The 6,374-nt window shown below is 41.6% G+C and overlaps 1 long non-coding RNA gene across 1 annotated transcript; it reads left to right on the forward strand.

Moving 5' to 3' along the window:
* The first annotated feature begins 223 nt into the window (after positions 1-223).
* On the forward strand, positions 224-3,199 carry LOC122879152. Its single transcript, XR_006378643.1, has 3 exons — positions 224-368; positions 1,983-2,088; positions 2,259-3,199. It is a non-coding gene; the product is annotated as an uncharacterized LOC122879152 (long non-coding RNA).
* Positions 3,200-6,374: the final 3,175 nt, after the last annotated feature.

Consider the following 6,374-nt stretch of genomic DNA (forward strand, 5'->3'; position numbering starts at 1 on the left):
TCGTCCTGAACCGTCACGGTACGGACGTTACGGTTCGGTGAATGCAGTCATACGAAGAATACGTCTGACTAACTGAGTCAGTCACACTATGGGGAGAGTATAACTGTTCTGATCCCACTCCAATCCAGAAGATGGCGATAATGCACCTAAAAGTTGTTTGCGAACCACCATTAAACAACAAAAGCAGAAGAAGACACTGTGACTAATATGCTAATGTGGCGAGTTCAAATTATGACACACAGGAGCTAGAAGACCCACCTGCTTCTTTCAGATCAGCTGTGTTGGAAAATTTCAGGTTCCCTGTGGACTACGTCAGCAATGGAGAGCGAGTGGTGGATCGGACGAGGACAGTGTGTGACAGCTGTAAGGTATGTGAGCAGAAACATGTGGAAGATGCTAACGAGAGAAAACGGACGGTAACGCTTAACAAAAAGGGAATTAACTACAAAACCATACGCTATCATTGAAGGATTAACAACACGCAACTAAAAATAGTTTGATTAATGAATGGAGTTCGGCACAACCCACCAGGAGCAGTGGAGAGGGAACCATGCAGTAACTTTTGGCTAACTTAACTTACTGTATCTTGATTTGTTAGCTAAACATAAAAACAAATTCTGATATTAGTGCTTTAGACTCACTTAGCAGTCAAATGAGGACTCATGTTCTTATAAATAAATGCTTATAAATCCACAAAGTTTACTGGTACTAGCATACACATATTGCCTACAGGCGGTGAAAGCAAGTAGCTTCACATTATTAAAAATTCTCTGAATTATCTAAGCAGGCCAAGGCTAAATAACCTTCTGACAGAGGGTCTGACTTGTCTCTTTCCTGTTCACTGACACAAGTTAACATGCCATAATGGGCACAGTTGATATCAAACTGGCTCTTTGACTTCTCAGACTTTCTGGTCATCAACTCTCCTTTTGTGGTGCAAAAGTTGATTGAAGTAAGCAGTGAAATTGTCTTAAAGTAACCCTTCAGTCAAAACTGTGTTTTGCTTCTTGTTCCTTCACTTGGATGTTTGACCTTCACTCTGCAGAATGATGTATGTGCAGAGTTTGACACTTGGCTGTTTTCACATTCATCTGCTGAAGGAGGAAAGTTTCTCTGTGCTCATCATAAATTTCAGTTTAACACCTGGATGTACCAGCAGGATCTGTGACATCACAAAGTTTGGAAGCAAATCATGGTCCAGTATGCAGCTTACAAGTGTGATGTGGAAACTTCCAGTGTACATACACTGAGAATGGACTTTTCAGTGAAGTGGGAGACATCTTGTGTACAGCTATTTAATGTAACAAATGAACAACATTTGCAAATTCAGAGATTCTGGATTTTTCAATGAGGGAGAAGAAGTAGATATAATTTTACAATTTTTAACAAGGTAATTGGACTTTTCCCATATCAGGGACATATTATTATTCAAAGCAGAGTATATGTATATGTCTTAAAACATGTCCGGAGGCAATCGCTAAATTTACATCACAGTTTATGTAAATACTTTTTATATGACAACTTTGGCAGCATATTTTTTGACACATTTTTTGACGAAATGTAAAAGGACCTTTAGTCAGATAATTGATTTTTAAAAACTGCTATGTGTCTACAAATCACTTACAGGTCTAGAATTTAATTGTATTTCTTACACAAAATATGGGGTAGCTGCGTTTTCTACTACACGACCCTGGAACAACCTCCCACGTGAGGCACTGTCCAAATCTAAACATGTTTAAGTCTACATAAAAAAGCTACTTGTCCAGTCTTGCCTATAATCAAACTTTTGTCTCTATTTTGGTAAACTACTTACTATTTATTGACCTCATTTTAATGTTTTAAATTGATATACTTTCAATGGTTTGCATAGTTTATCTACTTTTTTGTCTCCTCCTGTTCTAATTATTAAATGCATTTGTAAAGCACGTTGAGCTGTTTCGTTGAATGAAATTTGCAACATAAATAAAATTGTGTGTTTCCAGATCCTTTCTCCTCTGTTGTGGCTGGAGTCAGCCATACAGGGAAAATTAAAGGAGTCAGCGCGGCACAGAGCAAATGGCTCCACTGGGGCTGGAAGAAAGTGGAGCCGTATGTCTTCTTTAAAAGTCATTCTCTCCCTCTTGTGTACTGATTAAGAGGCCTTATTGGCATGTACATCTGTATTAACACGGGAATCAGTGACCCTCTGTGTGTGTGTGTGTGTGTGTGTGTGTGTGTGTGTGTGTGTGTGTGTGTTGTGTGTGTGTATGTCTGGCCAGGCGAGGCGCGAAGAGCCCCCGCCAGATTGATTCACAAAAGGAAAGGGCTGCTTCACGCTTGTCACAGGGACTCGGGGGGCTACCCCCCCCAGGGTTGGAGGGTGGGACTCAACACCCACCCAGAGGACGGGCACCCAGCAGGAGAAAAGCGCTCACCCCCTTGTCCAGCTGACTCCCTCTTTCCCCCCATCTCACACACACGAACACACCACAGGGACTAGGATTAACCCAAGAGAGGACCACAATAGGCGCACATGTCCCCCCTCAGCCAGCCTGGGCCCATTCAGGTCCTCTGTTACTCACCATCCTAACATGGATTAGGCTTAATGAACTGGAAGGAGTTAACAATAAATGAATCAGGGCCTATAAGCAGCCTCCTAATTCCATTTTGTGTTCTGCCGCTTTTCTTTCTTTCTGTTTGAACACAAGGTGTAATCCACTTGACTATCAAAGGTGCAGGGAGAGTATGAATTGAAACTAGCCCTGTCACATGCACATGCACACACACCGCCTGCCGCTGATGCAGCTTACTGATGCCATCTGCTCCCATCAATACTGACTCTGGAAAGCTCACACACTTTGAAGAAAAAATAACAATTCAAATGTTTTTTTTATTGTGTATTTCTTCTCTAATTAAACAATTTCATAACCAATTCAAAGAAGCTACTGAAGAATGGAATAGCTAATTAAATGCATTATTATTGAATGCAACGTACTGTACAGTTAGTGTTGATGTAGCCTGCAGGGGGAATGTAATATGTTTGTTGTTTCTATTTGCAACAGCACATTTGGACACATTTTTTTAATTTCCTCTGTAATTATGCCATTCCCCAGCTTTGTCAAGATATGTTCTGACATCTCAATATAAAATCAACTTGTTATTTTGATGATTTACAACTCAATTAGGCCGGTCACGAGATGTAGAAAAAAATATAAAAAAAGAGACAAAAAAAAATAAAAACACGCTTGATGAGCTTTTTTCTATCTATTCTGAGAGATTCTGTCTGTGTGTATTTTCAACTTGTTTTGCTGACTGGTTTGTTTGAGCATGTGTTCATTCGTGTGTGTGTGTGTGTGTGTGTGGCTGCATGAGCAACAGTGCAGTGAGCTCCTTGCCTGCATCAGCGTGTCATTCAGTGTTTGTATTGACTCTGGTCTCTAAGGAAAAACTTGCACATTCCTCTTCCCTGCCCATGTTTTTTAATTGGAGTGGCTGTGGTGGCTCACACACACACACACACACACACACACACACACGCACACTTTCACCAAGCTGTGTGTGTGTGTGTGTGTGTGTTTGTGAGTGGAGGGTTCTTTTTTATATTTTATTGTCAGTTGGCAACCTTTTAAATTGGTTAATTCTAGAATAAAACATTAAATTATCAGTTGTTTTTGATAGTAGAAGAGAATCTGCGATAGATACAAGACGGGATGGAAGGAGGAATAATGGAAATGAAGAAATATTTGCATAAAACAACCATTATGCTCCCATACTGTTGCTGTCTAGGGAGAAACAAATGCCATATCTCCAAAATATCAGCTTTTCAGGAACTATGAAACACACACCAGTGTCAGTAATAAAAACTGAATTTCACCACTGGAACTGGATCTGCAAAGTATCGCAAAACTGGTCCAGCTATGCCTCTCTCCCCTTCCTTGTGTTCTCTGCTGTTTTTTCCCCTTCCCTGTGTTTCTTGTCGGTCTCCGTGTGTGAGTGTGTGTACTGGTCTGGGCATGGCGCTCCGGTTTCCCTCCTGCTGCTGATCACCGGCACACCTGCTGCTCATCAACCAATCAAGACCTTGCAGTATATCAGCCTGGCTCTTCTCTCCGGTCTTTGCCAGATTGTTCAGTGCAGTACAGTGGTACTTCTGCTGCGACCAGCTCCAGCTCTCTTCGCGGTACCTGTTTCACTGCCTGATCTTGTTGTTGCCTATATCTCAGATTCATCCTCTGCCAGTGATCTCAGCCAGCTTGACTCTCCAGAATCCCGTCTGCCTTCAGCCACCTGCCTCAGCACTCTCTGCCTGCCCCTCTCACCCTGGAGGCCTGCCTGTAAACTGGGAGACTCGTCTGTCTTTCATCGACCTGCTCTGGCGCTCCCAGCCTGTCTTGCATACCCAGAATCTCCAACCAAGATTTATCATTTACACTTTTTGTGTGCAATCAATCTGACTGTGATCGAAGTTACATATTCCATCTCTGTGTCCTGCTTTTGGGTCTCTAAGATTGCTAGCCATAACAGAAAAAAAGACATGAAATGCATGCTAATAAAATGGGTATTTTGTTCCATTCCCCACATGTTTAGTTTTATGTGTAATTTTTAATCTGGACAAAAATGCATTTATGATAACCCATAAATCACCTCAGTTTGTTGGTGATTCATCAAGTAAAACATGCTGTTACAGAAAATATTAAGCAGTTATTGAGAGTTAGTGTTTTAATGTTTCCTGTTGACGAAAAAGCTAGTAAGTAGATCTTGAGTTAGGATGATTTTGTCAAAACCATGACATCTTGCACAGACTCAAGACCTTTCCATCAGTCAAGAAACCAAAAATCAAATGGAGAAACAGATCAAATCAGTCGGATCATGGAGTGCAGCCTTTTTTTCCCCTATGTACCAACATATTGCCATATTGCCACAAGACAATTAACAAAAAATACCAGACTGTTCAGTTTTTTTGAATTTGGCAATACTCAACTGTTTGTGCATGCTGTACTGTAGCATCCTTTCCACCAAAGCCACATTCAATAGCAATCAACAGGGTGAATGTATCACTGCATCTGGCTTTTTGCAGTGAATGTCAAACTTCCCCTCCCCCCACCATACACACACACACACACACATATGCACACCCCAAAAGATCAGCATTCAGCAACAGTCGATGCATTTATCTTCAGTAGGTGCAGAACACACCCTGGGCTTACCAAGGCAGTGGAGGGTTCACCTGGTAAGTGCCTGCAATTCCAGAGGAAATCACATCTAAACTAATATGTGCATCCAGGTTGGTGGCAGGTAGAGGCCAAGCTGGGTTCATCTCCTGTCTTGCACCTCCCTGACACGTAGAGCAACCCCAACCCCCTCCCCAAAACTGCCAACAACTCCCCCACCAACATGAGGTCATCCATAATCACTCTGTACTGACCCTCTGACTGCCTCCCACCACTCAGACCCATCCTCTATCTCTACTGACTGTTCAAGTGAAAGTGCACATACAAACACAGTCACACTCCTGCAATCGATTCAAAATGGCACTGAACGCTAGCCTTTTGTTTTTAGCCGCATTAGTGGTGGGATTCTAGGAATGGCAATGTCACTTGGTCTGTAGATCCACCACTTTGGTCCAGACTGAAACATCTAGATGACAATTCCACAGATTGACATAACTTTTTTTATTTATTTACATTCCTTACATCCATGGTCCCAGAGGATGAACCCTAATAACTTTGGTGATCCCCTGACTTTTCATCAGGTGCCACCGTGAGGTCAAAATGTTCACTTATTTAGTAAAGTATCTCACCATCTAATGGATGGATTGGCACAAAATGCTGTACAGACATTCATGGTCCCAAGACAATGTATCCTAATAACTTCTGTGAAACATCCACAAATGGTCTATACCAAATTCTACGGCAATGTGGCCATTTTTCTTCTGCTGTTTTTCATTGACGTAGCTTGGTTGTCTACCTGGGTATGTAGGGAAATGACAACGCCATTTTCAACCCTTAGGTTGACTGTTCATTGGGCACACCACCAGGTATAACTGAATCTTGGAACAAATCAGAGATTCTATAACTCTGGTGGTATATTAAAATATATCATATCACCTATAACCTTTGTGCTTGCAACGTCCTCACACATACAGAAAATAACTGCCACACACGTCTCTTAGCATTTTCATGCTCAAAACATTGATAAACCCTTTTGACATAGATTACTCAAGTCCTTAAGTCTAACACCACCCACACCACCCTCAGGCCAATTGTTACACTTGCTTCCACCAAACAGTGACTACTTTTTCATCTTGAAGACCACCTTAAAGTTTACTGAATTTACTGCTAGGTTTTGTTTAGGTCAGTAACACACTAAAGGATCATTTCTATGTTTTGCATTGG

Source organism: Siniperca chuatsi, linkage group LG7, assembly GCF_020085105.1.
Source record: "Siniperca chuatsi isolate FFG_IHB_CAS linkage group LG7, ASM2008510v1, whole genome shotgun sequence".
Classification (NCBI taxonomy): Eukaryota; Metazoa; Chordata; class Actinopteri; order Centrarchiformes; family Sinipercidae; genus Siniperca; species Siniperca chuatsi.